The following is a 17,993-nucleotide window of genomic DNA, read 5'->3' as shown; positions in this document are numbered from 1 at the left end:
AGGGTACCTTTGAAAATGTGCCTCTTTTAAAAATGTGCTTTTTTTTTTACTGGCTATTCTTAAAATTTATCTTTCTCACTAATTATTATTTCATTTTTGCAATTCAATTATGAGATGCTTTGGTGCAATTTTGTTTTCATTTCTTTTATTTGGACTTCATTGAGTTTCTTGGGTCTGCAGGTTGATAGTTTCTACCAAACTTGGAAAAAATTCAGCTATAACTTTTCAAATACTTTTTGTCTTCTTTTTATTTTCCCTCTTTTCCAGGGCCTTTGAAAGCACATACAATATATTAAGCCATTTGAATTTGTCCCACAGCTGACCGATGCTGTGTTATTAAAAATTTTCTTGTTTTTTTTTGATATTGCTATATTTTCAAGTTCAGTAATCTTTTATTCTGCAATTTCTTTTCTCCTGTTAATACCATCAGTGTATATTCATTTATGCATTATGGTTATAATCTTTAGGAATTCAGTTTGGGTCTTTTAATTGTCTTCTGTGTCTCACCTACAATTTTGAATTTATGGATCACAGTTATAACCCTTTTAATGTCTTGTGTATTAAAGCTGACATGTGTGTCAGGTGTCAGTTCTAATAGAATTGTCTCCTCACTATAAATATGGTTTTCTGTTTTTTTGTAGGTATGGTAGTCTTTGATTGGATTCCAAACGTTATGAATTTTATTTTGCAGGTTCTTTACATGGCTCTTACATGTATAATTGGTGAAGGTGTACTGGCTAAATAAGCAGTGCAGCCAATCAAAATACCTGAATATCATTTACATGCAGAACTTAGAAACATGTACATTCATTCAAGTATATGCTGTAATTTTCCAAACACACTATAATGATTTTAAGGAAGAATTGCCATATTTTTTTACTGAGTTGCCATCAAACATAATGAATTCTAAAATGTATAAAACCGTGGATAATTACACTGTCAAAATGTGGTTTAAAGTTTTGTACAGGAGTATCTTCTGATGGTGCAGCAACAAAGACAAAAATATTCTTCAGTGGTTACTAGATTATATGAATTTATATGTTATGTATATTTACTATTCCAGTAAATACATTGAAATCATACTATACCTGTAGTTTTTAAGCCTGCTTTATTCATTACCAAGATGAGAGTCATTTACCAAAACAGTAAGTCCCCATTTAACATTGTTGATATGTTCTTGGAAACTCTTAAGTTTAAACAAAACAACAATTTATAATAAAACAACTTTACCATAGGCTAACTGATATAGTTAAGTTTCTACAGCATACTTGTGGTCATAAAACATCACCAACCTTCTAAATAAAGACCCAAACAATTCTAATATTAAACATTGAAATAAATGTGAACAATACATAGGTTTAAGAATGATTACTAAAAACAAGTAACAATTTCTAACCCACTTACTCTAGTTCAGGGTTGTGGGTAGCTGGAGCCCATCCCAGCGGCTCAGGATTTCAAGGTGGAAACCAACTCTGGATAGGACACCCTTCCATTGTAGGGCTACTCACTCTCCCACCCATACCCACACTGATGCTCACTCAGACTGGGCCAATTTAGACATACCAGTTCACCTAACATACACATCTTTGGGATATGGAGGAAACTGGAGAGTACATGGAGAGAACCCATGCAGACATGGGGAGACCATGCAAACTCTACATAGACAGCCTCCCCAGCTTGGAATCAGTTTTTTTCCTCATCAGTATTATAACAAAATGATGTTGAATGACACAACCTTATTTGAGTACCTTTGGTAGTATATAGGCATCTTTCTCTGTTATCAAAATTTATTGCTGGAGGAGGTCATTGAGAGGACATGATTTTGTATGCTGCAAATTTACTGATTAGTTTATTAGTTCTAATAGGTTTTGCGGTCTTTAGTGTTTTCTAGATGTAAGATCATATCGTCTGTAAACAGAAACAGTTTTACTTCTTCCTTTTGAATTTGGGTGCCTTTTTTTCCTTGCCTTAATGCTTTGGCTAGGCCTTCCAGTATTATCCTGAGTAGGAGTTGGAAGAGTGGACACCTTTGTGTTATTACTAGTCTTAGAGGAAAAGGTTTCAAACTTTCACTGTTGAGTATGATGTTAGCTTTGGGCTTGTCATATATTACCTTTATTATGTTGAAGTACATCCTTCTATACCCAATTTGTTGTGAGTTTAATCATGAGAGGATGTTGAATGTGTCAAATGCTCTTTCTGCATCTATTGAAGTCACCCTTTGATTTTTATCTTTTATTCCATTAATATGAGGTAGCACATTTGTTGATTTGTGTGTCGAATTATCCTTTCATCCTAGGAATGAGTCCGACTTGATCATATTGTATGATCTTTCTAATGTGCTTTTGAATTCAGTTTGCTAGTATTTTGTTGAGAATTTTTTGCATCTGTATTCATTGGGGTATTGGACTGTAGTTTTTTCTTATCATATACTTACCTGTCTTTGCTCTCAGGGTAATGCTGACCTCATAAAATGGTTTCAAGAGTACCCCCTCTTCTTATTTTCGGAAGTGTTTGAAAGGATTGGCATTTATTTTTTAAATGTTCAATGGAATTCACCAGTGAAATGTTCTGGTCCTAGGATTTTCTTTGTTGGAAGGTTTTTGATTATTGATAACAGCTCCTTACTCATTATTGACCTGTTCAGATTTTCTATTTCCTCATTATTTAGTCTTGGTAGATTGTATGTTTCTAGGATGTAAAAAAATTTCTTCCGGGTTGTCCAGTTTGTTCACATTTGATTGTTCATAGTAGTGTCTTATGATCCTATGTATTTCTCTGGTATCAGCTCCGAGCACTTGTTGCTGTAAGTGTCCCCTTCTCCATTTCTGTTCCATCTCCAGTGGTGGGGCCAGGCAGATTCCTTTAGGGATCCCCATGGGGTGAAACCTGAGTGGGCTTCTTGGAAAGTGTCCCACAAAGCTTGGGAAGCTGAATGTCTGCCTTGGGAACTTTTTTTCTTGCTGTATCATTATATGTTTTTTATTTTTTTAATTATATTTTATTGATTATGCTATTACAGTTGTCTTAATTTTCTCCCCTTTGTCCCCCTACACCAAGGACCCCCCCACTCCCTCAGGGACTCCCCACACCATTGCTCATATCCATTTGTCATGTGTGTAAGTTCTTTGGCTACTACATTTCCTATAGTGTACTTTATATTCCCATGGCTATTCTGTCACTACCTATTTGTACTTCTTAATCCCCTTACCTCTTCACCCATTCCCCCACCCCCTCCCACCTGGCAACCATCAAAATACTCTCCATATTCATGATTCTGTCTCTATTCTTATTGTTTGCTTGGTTTGTTTTTTAGATTCAGTTATTTATAGGTACTTAGTGCCATTTTATTGTTCATAGTTTTGATCTTCTTTTTCATAAATAAGCCCCTTTAACATTTCATATAATAGTGGTTTGCTGATTATGAACTCCTTTAATTCTTTTTGTTGTTGTTGTTCTGGGAAGCTCCTTATCTTCCCTTCGATTCTAAATTATATCTTTGCTGGATAAAGCGAGCAATCTTGGCTGTAGGTCCCTGCTTCTCATGTCTTTGAATATTTCTTGCCAGCCCCTTCTAGCTTACAAAGTTTCTTTTAAGAAATCAGCTGACAGTATTATAGGAACTCCCCTGTAGATGACTAACTGCCTTTCTTTTGCTGTTTTTCAGATTCTCTCTTTAACCTTTGGCATTTTAATTATGATGTGTCTTGGAATGGGCCTCTTTGCATCCATCTTGTTTGGAATCTCTGTGCTTCTTGGACTGGCATGTCTATTTCCTTCACCAAATTAAGGAAGTTTTCTTTCATTATTTTTTCAAGTAGATTTCCACTTTCTTACTCTTTCTTCCCCTTCTGATACCCCTATGATATGAATGTTGGATGTCTTGAAGTTGTCCCTGGGGCTGCTTACTGTAGCCTCATTTAAAAAAATTTTTTTACCTCTTGTTCTGATTGGTTCTTTTTTGTTTCCTTATGTCCTAAATCATTGACTTGATTCTCGGATTCATCTACTCTACTGTTGTTTTTGTGTGAATTGTTCTTTATTTCAATTAGTATAGCCTTTGTTTCTATCTTTTTTTTATGCTGTTGAGGTCCTCATTAAGTCCCTTAATCTTCCTTATAAACAGTATTTTGAACTCTGTATCTGATAGATTGCTTATCTCCATTTTACTTAGTTTTTTTTCCTGAGAGTTTTGATCTGTTCTTTCATTTGGGCCATCTTTCTTCGTCTTCTCATTTTGGCAGCCCCCCTGTGATTATTTCTATGTATTAGGTAGAGCTACTATGGCTCCCTGTCTTGTTAGCATGGCCTAATGTAGTAGCTGTCCTATAGGGTCCAGTGGCACAGCCTCCCCCATCACCACAGCTTGGTACTCAAGGTGCACCCTTTGTGTGGGCTGAGTAGACCTTTGTCTTGTAGTTGAGCCTTGATTGCTGTTGGCAGGTCAATGCGAGGGATTTACCCAGGCCAGTCAGCTGCTAGTACTGGGTCTGACCACTGACCACCAACCTCACCTCTCCATGGAGGATCAGCTGGGCCTGTAATTTGGGTGGGATGAAGCCTCGGGGGATCTCCAGGGCAGGGAAAACAGTGTTAGTTAGGATGATGGAGTCTCAGATATGGCACTGCCCGCCACTCTATGACTCTGTGGGGAGAGGGCTAAGAAAAGGGACAATGGCTTCTGCCTGCCTTTGTGTCTGGGAGAGATCTGACCCCCAGCTCATGCCTTGATACACTTCAGTTCCTGACTGTGTGCCACTGGTGCCTTCAAGCTGCTTCCTACCCTGGTGCTAGAGCTCAGAGGGAATGAGCCTGAGCAGTCCATCTGTGAGTTCCTTAAGAGGAAATGCTTGGGACTCCAGAATTTTCTTTCACTGACTCAGCCCCTGCTGGTTTTTACAGCCAGAAGTTATAGGGACTTGGCTTCCTGGCACTGGAACCCTGGGCTGAGAGGCCTGGTGTGGGGCTGGGACTCCTTGCTCCAGAGATATCCCCCCAAATTTTTATCTACTACACGTGGATGTGGAGACTAGCCCATCCCACATCTCTGCCCCTTCTACCAATCTGGATGGATGGGGTTTCTTTAATTCTGTAGTTGTCAGACTTCCATTCAGCTTGATTTCTGATGGTTCTGAGTGATGCTTCTATATTTTAGTTGTAGTTTTCATGTGGTTGTACAAGGAAAGGGAAGTGAGCCATGTTTCCCTGTGCTGCCATCTTGACTGGAAGTCGTTGTGTTCTTTGGGGACTTAAAAAAATATTTTATTTATTTATTTTTAAAGAGAGGGTTTGGGAAAGAGAAAGTGTGGGAGAGAAACATCAATATGTGGTTGCCTCTTATGTGTCCCCTACTGGGAACCTGGCCTGCAACCCAGGCATGTGCCCCAGACTGGGAATCGAACCGGGTACCCTTTGCTTCACAGGCCCGTGCTCAATCTACTGAGCTATACCAACCAGGCCTTTGGGAACTTTTTTAACTGCTGGAGAAACCATGGGCCTAGGGAACCTTTCTCAGTGTGGTGCTGTGCTGGTCTGGGGAGGGGCAGTGCGTTCAAAGGGAAAGCCTTCCTCTTACCCTTCTACTGTGGTTCTCGGTCTCTGTGGTCCAGCAGAGGTGTCAGCCTTACCCTCAGGGTTCTGAGATTTTTCACTGTGGTATCTTATCTATGGAGGGCTGCTTATCTATGGTGGCTTTCTTGTGAGGGCAACTGAGGTAAAAAGCAATCTATGTCACCATCTTGCTGATACCATGAATCTGTATATTTATTGTTTTCCTCTCTTTATGTCTTTGGATTTCATTTTCAAATTTTTAAATATCCACCAATTTTTTTTAGCTGTGTCTTGTCTATTTTACTCCTCCATTGAGATTTTAACTTCATTTATTTTAATATCTGTGTCTAGAATTCTACTTGCTTCCAATTCTGTATACTTAACTATTTTCTATGGACTCTTGTTTGTTTTTTATATTTTCAAGCTCTCCTATTTCTTCAAATCATATTTAATATGTTATTTTCAGTGCCAAAGAATTCCATATTCAGATCTTTTGGGGGATCTATTATATTGCCTTATTTTCTTTGTGTGTTTAGTAACTTTTTTCTTGCTATGGACTCTTCATATTCTTTGGAATTCTCTCTCTGAGCTCTGAGTTGGAGCTGAATTATTGTGGGTAGTGTCATCATTGGCTTCTGCCTGTTGCTTAGTGGAACTACTAACTTTGGTCACTTTGAATTAAATTCTGTGCTTGAGGATTTGTCTTCACAGGTGGTATGAATTTGGATTACAAGCTCATGTGCAAACTAGTTGTTACTAATGATCAGGGAATCCTCCTTGCCCCACATGTAGTGTCCTAGTGAAAATGGGCAGGATTTTGTCGTCTTCTTTTTATGCACTGGGGTTCATTTTGCACCTGAGACTAGTGTTCCAGCTCTCTGTGTAGTTTTTTCATTAGTTTACTCATTTGCATAGATATTAGGGATGATCTCCCAGACACTGGACTCCAAGCAGCCACCAAAGTGGAAGCTAAGATTCCGTAGGGTACAGCAGAAACCTTAGGGTAGAAGCCAGCTTTGGTGCTTGCTTGCCTGCGTGAGTGCATGTTTTCACTTCATTTTTGGCCTCTGTGTGTATATTACTTTCATATTTTCTCAGTTTTGCATCAAAAACATTTTTAAAATATTTTATAATTTTATCCAACATGTTATTGTTTTAATTTTGAGGACTTTTTTACTCTCATCTACTATGCTGCCATTTTCATAAATGAAAATTCTGATAATTGTTATTTCTGCTTTAATATTTTTTCTGTATTTTTGGCATTCACTTTAGATATAAGAAAGTGCAACTATGAACTAAGACTTTGTAGTGTTTAAATGTTAAATGGGAATATTTAAATCTTACAGAAATAACTTCATGTATTAACAATGATATTTTTCTAAATATAGATGAGTTTCTAACTCCCCTAGCATTCTTGGTGAACTTGGCACATCATTGACTTCCAAATATTTATTTACATATTGCTATGTTAACTTTACATTTTTTCTTTTCTAACATCAACAAATGATTTTTTTGTTCATTTCCCCACTTTATTACTTTTTGTATTTTTAAAAAATATTTTATTGATTATGCTACTACAGTTGTCCCCTTTTCCCCTCTTCACTCCTCTCCACCCTGCATACCCCCTCCTACCCACATTCCCCCTCTTTATTTTTTAAATATATTTTATTAATTATGCCATTACAGTTGTTCTCTTCCCCCTTCATTCCCCCCACCCTGCACACCCCCTCCCCCACCATTCCCCCCCTTTAGTTTATGACCACGTGTCTCAAGTTCTTTAGATTCTATATTTCTCATACTATTCTTGCTCTCCCCCCATCTATTTTCTACCTACCATCTGTGCTACTTATTTTCTGTACCTTCTCCCCCTTTCTCCTCCTCCCACTCCCCTGTTGCTAACCCTCCATGTGATCTTCATTTCTATGGTTCTGCTCCTGATCTAGCTGCCCTCTTAGTTTGCTTTTGTTTTAGGTGTGGTTCTTAATAACTGTGAGTTTGCTGTCCTTTCACTGTTCATCTTTTTTATCTTCTTTTTCTTAGGTAAGTCCCTTTAACATTTTATACAATAAGGGCTTGGTGATGATGAACTCCTTGAATTTGATCTTATCTGAGAAGCACTTTATCTGCCCTTCCATTCTAAATGAAAGCTTAGCTGGATAGAGCAATCTTGGATGTAGGTCTTTGGATTTCATGGTCTATCTGCACATGAATGTGTGACTGTGATTACTTGGAATACTTCTTTCCAGCCCCTTCTTGCCTGTAAGGTCTCTTTTGAGAAATCAGCTGACAGTCTGATGGGAACTCCTTTGTAGGTGACTATCCCCTTATCTCTTGCTGCTTCTAGGATTCTCTCCTTCATTTTAATCTTGGCTAAAGTCATGATGATGTGCCTTGGTATGTTTCTTCTTGGGTCCAACTTCTTTGGGACTCTCTGAGCTTCCTGGATTTCCTGGAAGTCTATTGCCTTTGCCAGAATGGGGAAGTTCTCTTTTATTATTTGTTCAAATAAGGTTTCCACTCGTGACTGTTTCTCTTCCCCTCCTGGTACCCCTATAATTTGGATGTTGGAACGTTTAAAGATGTCCTGAAGGTTCCTAAGCCTCTCCTCATTTTTTTGAAATCTTGTTTCTTCATCCTTTTCTGTTTGGTCATTTTTTTCCTCTTTCTGGTCCACTCCTTTGATTTGAGTCCCAGTTTCCTTTCCATTACTATTGGTTTCCTGTGCATTTCCATTCATTTCAATTAGTTTACCCTTCATTTGTTCCTCTAATTTGTGACTAAAATCAACCAGTTCTGTGAGCATGCTGATAACCAGTGTTTTGAACTGTGCATCTGAAAGTTTGGCTATTTCTTTATCACTTAGATTTATCGGCTCAGGGACTCTGAGTTGTTCTTGAGCCATGATTTGATCTGTTCGTGCCTGTTATGTATGAGGAGCAGAGCCTTAGATGTTCACCAGGGCGGGGCCACCCAGGTTGCTGGTTTGTGATGCTGTATGTGGGGGCGGGGTCAGAGAGGGACAATGGCAGTTCCCTCCTCCGCCTCTGGGCCTGTATGGTCTGCCTCACTGCCAGCTCCTTCACTGGTCTATCTGCACATGAATGTGTGACTGTGATTAGCCCTCAGTGGGTCTGCCTGCCTCTCCATACCTGGGATCTGCCCACGGCTGCTGGCGCACCTGGGTTGCGAGCCCAGGTTGGTCAGTCAGGTGGATCTTTCCTGCCCGACCCCACTCTGCTGCTGGCTCTGCCCCTCTCACCCGTTTGGCTGAAGGGTTCGTTGTTGTCAGACCTCTGTGCAGTTCAACTTTCTGTGGTTTGGCTGCATTCCCGCCGCAAAACCCTGCTGTTCCTAAACTTGGCTGTGCGAGAAGGTACAGTGCCTCCACCCAGCCTCCATCTTGGCGGAAGTCCAACAAATGATTTGTAATTAAAGATAGAGAGCTATCCATTGTCCATCAGCTCGATCCTTGATGAACTTTTGTTTTCCCTGCTACACAGCCATACTTATGGCTTTAATGCTAGTGGTATTTATTATTTCACCAGAAATATTAAAATCACCAGTCCTTTTAAAGAAACTTCATTTAATCAACTGCATTAGCAATCTGCTTAATGTAATCATAGGGTAATTGAATAAAAAAAAGAAAACCAGTACATATGCCATGTTAAACTATTAGAATCTACAGAGTTTGATGGGAAAACACAATTAATTATAAAATTTTTGTTATATACTCTACTTCAGTCCTTCCTCCTCATTGGGAGAGAACTGGTATTACAGCATCATTATGTAAAAATACTTGATGGTTCCCATAATGTGCAAAACTGCATTTATAGTATTTTTATTCATGCCATACTCCGACATGAATAACTGTGCATTTAAAAACATATTAAAGATAGTTTAAGGTAGAGAATTAGAAAGAAAATAACCTGATGAGATTCTTTTTCTCAAGACATGTTTTTCAAGTTTTGCTGAGGTATATTTGACCTTTACTCCAAAAACATCAGGTTATTTCAAGCTTAGGTTAGCTAAGTTTTCATATCAGTATATCTTTATTAGGTGGCCAAAAGCATCATTATATTACTATGCACATTACTATAAAGTGAAAAGCATTTTAAACTTTGGACTGACATATGGAATTAGTTTAGCACCAACTTCTGGGTAAGCATGAGGGGCTGGAGGAGGGTTTCCTCCACCTGCCTCTGTGTTCAACCCAAAGCTTCTCGATGTGGGCTTTCTATCACCCGAGAAGATACTTGAAATGCTACCCTCACCTTGGGAGGCCAGATGAAATACTTATTTTCAGAGTGATCCTTTCGTTCTGCATAGAAGCAACTCCAGATGCAGTGCCTAGCTAGGTCAGGTGGTCCTCCTGTGCTCCCTGAAGAAGCACGAGTCCCCCAGTCCTGCCTTCTCTCTGTCTCTCCCATGAGATGGAAAGATCCTTTTGTGCTCTGGAACGTGTCATACACGTAACAGGTGTGCAGTGAGTGCTTATTAAATAAATATGTGAATGTTTAGACTTTTTTGGAATGGGGTCTCTGTAGTCATCTTTTTGGTTCTTTCTTGCCCTTATCTCAGAATGACTTCTAAAGATAGCTAAATTTAGAGAAATTCTTTATCAATTCAGCATAGATTTGCTGGCCAAAAGAGAGTTTCAAATTCAGATTAGTGCCTATTTCTTGGAAACTGGCATTTGAATCTATACTCTCAAATATACTCATATATTTGGCTTTTGAAACATGTAAAACTAAAACCACATGCCAACTCTCCACCTGGTGAAAAAGGAGCGGTGCTGTCGTGATATATTCAAGGCCCTTTACCATCAGGGTTCCTGTGTTTCTTTTAATGATGAGTCGTGATTCTTGCTTTGACTTTTGTTAACTGTCTCTTCAGTTCTACACATATTTGTAGAACTGAATTCCATGCATGCGTGGAATACTGAATGTTTTACACGGATACATAAAGAGGATAAGAATTAGACTCTTCTAACATAGTTTAGAATTCATGGGCAAGAAAGGGGTTGAAGATAAAGAAATCCAAGGTGGAGATGCTGACAAAAAATATGCCTGTGTTTGTCATCAATTAAAGCACTAGGGAGGGTCAGGCTGCCCAACCCCACTATGAATACCTTTCCCCTAGGAAGTACAGGGCTAGGAATTCTCTGGGTTTGTTGTGTTCATTTGCTCACCTATCCAACAAATATTTATTGAGCCTCCACCATGTTCAGGGACTTGGAATCAATACCTCTGCAATTGTTTTCTCACTGCTGGGGATGGGCAGCCATCTGCAGAGTGTCTGGCACATGATAGAAATTCCATAAATATTAGTTGTTACTGTTGTTATCGCAGTAATGCCACAGTATGGGGTCCGTTGACCAACAACGTCAGTTATACTGTGATGACCTCTCAGAGCTTTGGACACAGGATAACCATATTTCAAGAGGAAAATGTAGAAACTACATTTATTTATTTCAAATTATAGTCATACCTTGGTACTCGTCAGCTTCAGAACCTGGCAAACAAGTTCTGAGCTCATCGCATTTTGATGAGAAAAAAGTCTTTCAGCACTTGGGACTTGTTGCACTTGCTAGAATTTGTGTGAGTCTCAACACAGCCCTGCAAGAGAAAATGCTTCATTACTCATCATGTTCAGTACTCATCAGTTTCAGCACTTGTCACAATTTCTGAAAAAAGTAATGACAGGTACTGGGGTACCACTGTATTTATTTCAAAGAGAGCCCCTCCACCAGGAAGACCGACAACTCTCCTTTGCTGAGTCAATGCCTTATGTTCAGGGAAAGCCCAATAAAATCAGAGGTTCCCTGGGGGCCAGTCCACAGCAGGAAGTGCAGTAAGGATGGTGATGGACAGCGTCCTCCAGCCCTCATTATTGCTGCTCAGCTGTCCAGGGCCCCTCATCCATTCAACACAAGTGGCAGGCACCAGGATATGTCTTGGCTCTCTGCCCTTTTCCTTGCTCCAGGCTGCCTACCCTTACAGCACTTCATCCATGGAGCACAATATTTTTTAGTATTATATTTATGTTCTTACTAGTTTCTTGCTCAGAAGGTGCCCGTACGTACTTTTTCTGGGACATCTTTTACATCTGGACTACAAATTGGAATTCCAAGTATCATGTTGATATGGGTGATGCTAATTTATGAGCCTCCCACTTTATTTTTTTATTTTATTTTATTTATTTATCTTTAGAGGGGAAGGGAAGGAGAGAGGGAGAGAAACCAATGTATGGTTGCCTTCCATGCGTCCCCTGCTGGGAACTGGCCTGCAAGGAACTGGCCTGCAACCCTGGTATGTGCCCTGACTGGGAATCGAACCACGATTGTCTGGTTCGCAGGCCCGGGCTCAATCCACTGAGCTATACCAGCCAGGGCCCTCCCACTTTAATAGAAGTATTTTGATTCAATTTATGTCTTTGCCATTTTAATTTGAATATCTTAGTTCTGAGATTCTAACGTGAAAATCACACCAGTGCGCTCATCTGTGATGTTTTGGGCACACTCATGTTGATTTATGAATCAAAGTCACAGGAAAGGTACGAGACGGATTCCTGCCACCACTTCATGTCTCCAGTACTTCCTGTGCAGTGTTCCCCCCAAACATGACTTTTCAAATTGTCATTGTGATCTTTCAGAATAATGTCACCTTCTGCTTTTCTTTTTCTGTTGGAAATAAATATGAAAACCAATTTTGCACTGGAGAAGAAATGTTATTAAGCAAATGACAACATATATTTCAGAAGGCTCAAATCAAGCAAAATTCTATAGGATACATACCAACTATAGTGATGTTCTATCCAAAAGAGAATGTATTAAAATTATGATCATATTTTTAGCACAGTATCAGATATGTCACCTGTAAGGATTCCCTTTCAATGTGCAGTGGTGACATTGAAAAGTAAAATATGTCACTTTAATATATTTTTATATTAAATAAAAAACCCATTTAAAAGAAAACATGCATATAATATCTCAGCATTTTTCTGCATGTTTCCAGATTATCAAATTTTCATGTCATCCCCTGTCTTTACTTTCAGTATCAAATGCCCTGGTTCAGTTTAATTCAATCAGACATTGATTGCACATTTACTGTGTGTCAGTTATATCTTTTGCTGTCTTCTAAGCACCTATAAAATGTGCTGTCTGAATCACTTATATGGCACTGATTGATGCATTACTGGTTTGTGTTTGTGTGTGTGTTCAGGTCTTATCTACTCAACTGTATTTCAAGGTCTTGAAGTTTAGGAAATTATGCTACGCTGTTCCTTTTGCAGTGTCTAATATTTAGGTACACAATAGTCAGTAAGTATTAGCTGATTGGGTTAAATGAGTTAATCTGTGTAACAGCACTGAACTGGAACAAGGTAAGTAATGTGGCAGGTAAATACACAAAAATTTGTACATTAACAGTAAATCTTAAAAAATCCTAAAGTTGGTTTATTTTGGGAAGTAGTGTTGGACACCCAGAAGGAAACAGTACATTTTTGGTAAATTATTCAATTGATGATTCATATAAATGTATATAGTGGTAATTTTACCGAGGTTAGATCTCTTTGGAGTCCACTACACAGGGATTCAGTAAGTTGGTAGAAATTTATGGGCCAAAGAAAAGGTATACTGGGGATTAATTTGAATGTGATAGGATAAGGCTAATTTATCCTTGGCTGAGCATGTGTTGCTAAGAATCGGTGATGCTGGAGTGAACTAGATAGGGACTGGGTTTCCCTCCTGGTTAAGGGCAGGTGGGAGGGTGGGTGTAAAATCAAGTGCTGGGAGGAAGTTTAGTTCTAGTTACCCCATTCAATCTTAGATCCTATCAAGTAAGTGACTCTCAGCTGATGTCATGGAGATGGGGGTAAGGAATCTAATGCAGAGAAGACCAGGACCAGATGCCTGAAAAGACCATAAAATACAGTCTCAGTAATGAAGGCAGAGCCATACTGGGCTGGGATGATTTCAGTTGGCATCTGCTGGGGAAGCTTGCCACTTCTGCTCACACCAGCATCTACTGTGGGAGATCTCTATTCTTGTTATTTACCATGTGTTAATGCGTCCTGAAACCTGAAGGCATTGATCAGTGGACATCATAGTTCTCCAAACTGAATCAAGCTGTCATATTCTGAGGAGCTGGGCACCAGCAGAAACAGAATCTGACACAAAGTTTAATGTCTAACAAAATCCTTTTCCACTTCCTTGGTGTCAGGAGATGTGGATATATTGAAGGCTGATATGATTCTCTTTCTTTCTCTTTCACACACACACGTAGACATGAATCCAATGAATTTAACTATTTTGAGCTTCTTTTTTTTGTCAGAGCTTTAGCTGCAGTATGTTTTCCTTTGCAGTCGAATCCACTGCTATTTTGTTTTGTTTTTTAAATCCAAACCAAAATTAAATGTCCCTTTTATAATTTTGACTGGTTATGTGCCTCATCAGTTTGTGAGAACACGTGCAGTAACACGCGGTTTTATAAAGCCTTTCTGCTTCCGCTCAGACTTCACTGTTTCTTTGGAAATCCAGATGTCTGTGCTAAAAATTCTGTCTTGGTGTAAGCCCCCTGGCTTTGCGGTTTTGATTTCTGTGCTGCTTTGTATGCAGGAACCTTTGCTCAGTCTGCTTCAGGTGACCACAGGATTCCTGACCAGCAACTTTTCTTTTACTTCTTTGCATGGATATGGGCAAAACCTATGTCAGAGTGTGTCCCCATGACTGAGACAACAAAATTGACAAAACTAATGAAGAAGATTCAAGAATAGTGGAAGGGAAGTATACTACACAGAGTATAACCAAAAACCACTTCTAGGTGAGAATACACTGAACTCTCTCTTGTAGGCCTGGACCCATGATGGTGGGTCCCTGATGGTCTTCTCAAGGCTGGTGACACTTTGGAGGCCAGATCCAATTTCCAGACAAAGGAATTTATTTCATCCTCTAGTCTAGTGTCCCCAGCCTTTTTGGCACCAGGGACTGGTTTTGTGGGAGACAATTTTTCCACAGATTGGGGTGGGGGGTGGTGGTTTTGAGATGATTCAAGTGCATTACATTCAAGCTCTCCTCCTGCTGTGCAGCCCGGTTCTTAACAGGCCCGGCCTGTCACTGGTCCATGGCCCAGAAGTTGGGGACCCTTGCTCTCATCAATACCTGCCTTCTCAATTTTAATTTTGTGGCTCAGGATATTCTCTTTCTTAGAAATTGGCAGCAGGAATATTTATTCCTTTTAAAGGAATTGCATAGCCAAGTGATCTTGACCAATGGCTCCCACAGAGGCCATTATACAAAATTACGGTAGTTCAACATCTGCACGTTTAGGAGTTTTCAAGTTTAAGCAACATGGCATATCAGAGGAAGGTGGCTGAACTCCTGTCCAGTTTGAGCCATGCTGAGCCCAGTTTAATCTGCTTTTAAAGCAGTTGAAGGTCTTCCCTGTTTGTCTTTCTGCCATTTGGGGGCCTCAGGTCCTTTTCTATCTCAGCAAATCTCAATACACCTGCTTTTTCCTACAACCACCCATTTGCAATTGTGTTATTTAAATCCATGCATAGAAAAGAAATACTGTGCTACAGATAGAGAAGAAAGCCTTAGAGACAGAATCCTGGCAAAGACAGTCTTCCAATAATCTGTGGTGCAGTGGAAATTGTATCTTCTCAAACTAAACATATGTGTTCATATTGTATCACCATTTCCTGAAGAACGATGAGAACATGTGATTAGTGACAGGATTCACCTGAGATTATTTTTGCTTAAAAAAAGGTACAATCAATCGCAGAGGTGAATTCAAGTCTTCTCCATTAGAGAGACCAAGATGACCCGCGGCTACTTGACTAAGCCACTGTGTATTTTATCCCTCCTTCTTGCTTCTTTCTCCTCCTTTTTGTCCACTTTCCCCACTGAGAACTTTGTCTATGGATTTGTCAATGGAGACTGAACTATGGGAATTATTTGCCACAGCAATTCTCTCTCTCCTCATAACCCTCTTATTATGGAATATTTTAGACATACACAATAGTAGAATAGTAAAATGCATCTTCTGTACTCATTAACCAGCTTCAACAGTCATCGAATTTTGCTAATTTTATTTGATCTATTACTTCCCCGCATCTTTAGCTTTGGTGGCATAGTTAAAGCAAACCCATGCTATCCATAAATATGTTAGTTTGTTTATAATATATAAGGACTTAAAAACACCACTCTCCATTCACAAAGACTTCATACCATTTGACTAAACAGTCCTTTTGAAATGTTCACATTTGTCCCCCAAAATACCTTTTTACAAGTTGTTTTGTTTGCGTCCACACACTGCTTTGGTTTGCCTCTCTTTCTGAAGTCTCTTCATCTCCAACATCCCTTCTCCCCACTTTTTTATGCTGTTTGTTTCTTAAAGAAACTGGGACAATGGGTTTTTCTTATTTTGAAGTTAGCCGATTGCATTCTCATGGTGCCATTTAACATCATCCTCAGTTTTCTATATTTCTTGTGGACTGTTAACTTGATCTAAAGGCTCGACTAGATTTAGATTTACTTATTTAAAATAATTCAAAGAACAATTGAATATTATTCAATTACTATATTATAATAGGATAGAATATTATATACATTCTGTATAATATTCTTATATAATATCATACAAAAATATTGTAGTTCTTTTGAATTATTCAGCCCCTGTAGTGGGGCTGCATCACCTGGGTGATTTGAATTCAAAGAATAATTCAAAGGTGGTGAAGCACAGAATGACTGTTCCACTTCTCATGGTATTTTAACGTTGGTCAGTATGTTCAGGTGCTTTAGTCAGATTAACATTCACCGGTAGCTTGTCACTTAATGGTTCCATTGGTAATTAAGGTCCAGATCCTTTATTCATTAGGCCATATGTAAAGTGTGAATTTTCTAATTCTCTTATTTATTTTGCATTATTAGCAGACATTCTTTTATGCAGAACTTTCCTTCATCATTTGGTTTATAAAGTCATTTAATAATCTAGGTGGGACATGCTATTCTTGTGCTCTCGGCAGGCTGCCTCTCCCAGAGCCAGCTCGGTGGGCCCTGCTCAGCCTGAGAGCCCAGTGGCACCCGGCAGCTGCTTCAGCACATCTCACTGCTGGTCAGCAGAGACTTCCCACTTAGCACCCTGCCCATGTTCTGTCTGCTTTTACAGTCTGTTTTTACAGTCAACTGGTGCTCAAAGGGAATCAAAGAGGCTTTCCTAGCCAAAGCTATGGGGCAGGTCTTATCAAAATACCCTCTCACCTGTGAAGACTGCTGGCATTCCTTCAGTTGTACCAAATTCTTGACCCGTGTGTTGCACACTTGGTGTTTTTGTGAGTCTTCGGGGCATTGCTGGATTAGACAGGCAGGAAGGGAACTTTGCACAGTTGTGTAACGCTGTCTGAAAAGCCCCCACTCGGGAGCACTGGAGCCGCGCCTGTCAACCCTCTGCTTTGCGGTTTCCCTGTGCGGAAGGCCGCCCTTTGCTGCAGACTTACGGAAACACCTTGATCTGTAGTTAAACAGAAAATTCACTGCTCTATGGATGAGTGAGTGTGAGTCATAAACTCATATCCCATGTTGGTGCAAGTGTAAAAGAGAACAAAGAGTCTTTAGCCTCAAATTCAGCTGCTAATCTCATAAATTCCTTGAAAAAATGTGTATTATTTTCCCCTTTAGAATGGAACAATTAACAAGAAGCACTCTCAAAAAGTAGTTCTCATCCCAATTCTTCCCCTGCTTAGTAGAAACCCCCAGCCTATTTCAATTACAATTTTAGATGTATTTTTCTTTCTATGTTTTATTACTTCAAGCCAGGTGAACAAGTCCATAACACTTGAAAAAAGCAAGGAAGTGTTCGACCCTGAAGGACCTGCCCTGGGAGGAAGTCAGGAGGGGCATGGCCCCTCAGCAGGCACGGGTGGTTCCGGGTTAACGCTGAGAAACTGCAGGCAGGTTACTGGAGCCAGCGCCTGGGCTGCTGGAGCGTGCTCTCCATGGCTTCGGCAGTTGTTTGGAACAGCCCTTGGAGCCGGACTGTGAGGAGGGCAGGGCGGGGGTGGCGCCCACACAGGGGCAGCCAGCAGAGGGATGGGCGTAAACACGCACACTCACTCAAGCGCCTTTCTTAGAATTCTCCCTTTAACTGGAAATAAGTTGAGAGAGTGGTTGAAAGATCTGCTACAGACGAATTTTGCTCTCCTACTCCTGAATCCGTTTAATAGGACCTGCTACAGGGTCACATTCAGTCCCCCCTCTGCCTGCTCTAGGGCAGTTTTAAATGGAAGCCCTAAGGTTTTCAGTGCCTATAAATACATTACTACCCATACTTTGCCATGTATAATGCACACTTTTTGTCCAAATTGTTGAGGGAACAGTAAGGATGCACATTATACACGGATAGTGCCTTAAATACCTTGTATCTGTTATTGTGCTTGTAATTATG

The 17,993-nt window shown here is 39.8% G+C and overlaps 1 pseudogene; it reads right to left on the bottom strand.

The window, feature by feature from the left end:
* The window catches only part of LOC119045955 (serine/threonine-protein phosphatase with EF-hands 1-like), a 45,024-nt pseudogene extending 27,478 nt beyond the window's left edge, over positions 1 to 17,546 (bottom strand).
* Between the last annotated feature and the right edge of the window lie 447 nt (positions 17,547 to 17,993).

Source organism: Artibeus jamaicensis, unplaced genomic scaffold, assembly GCF_021234435.1.
Source record: "Artibeus jamaicensis isolate MK-2021 breed Jamaican fruit bat unplaced genomic scaffold, CSHL_Jam_final scaffold_1964, whole genome shotgun sequence".
Taxonomy (NCBI): Eukaryota; Metazoa; Chordata; class Mammalia; order Chiroptera; family Phyllostomidae; genus Artibeus; species Artibeus jamaicensis.
This window is presented reverse-complemented; position numbering and strand designations above follow the sequence as displayed.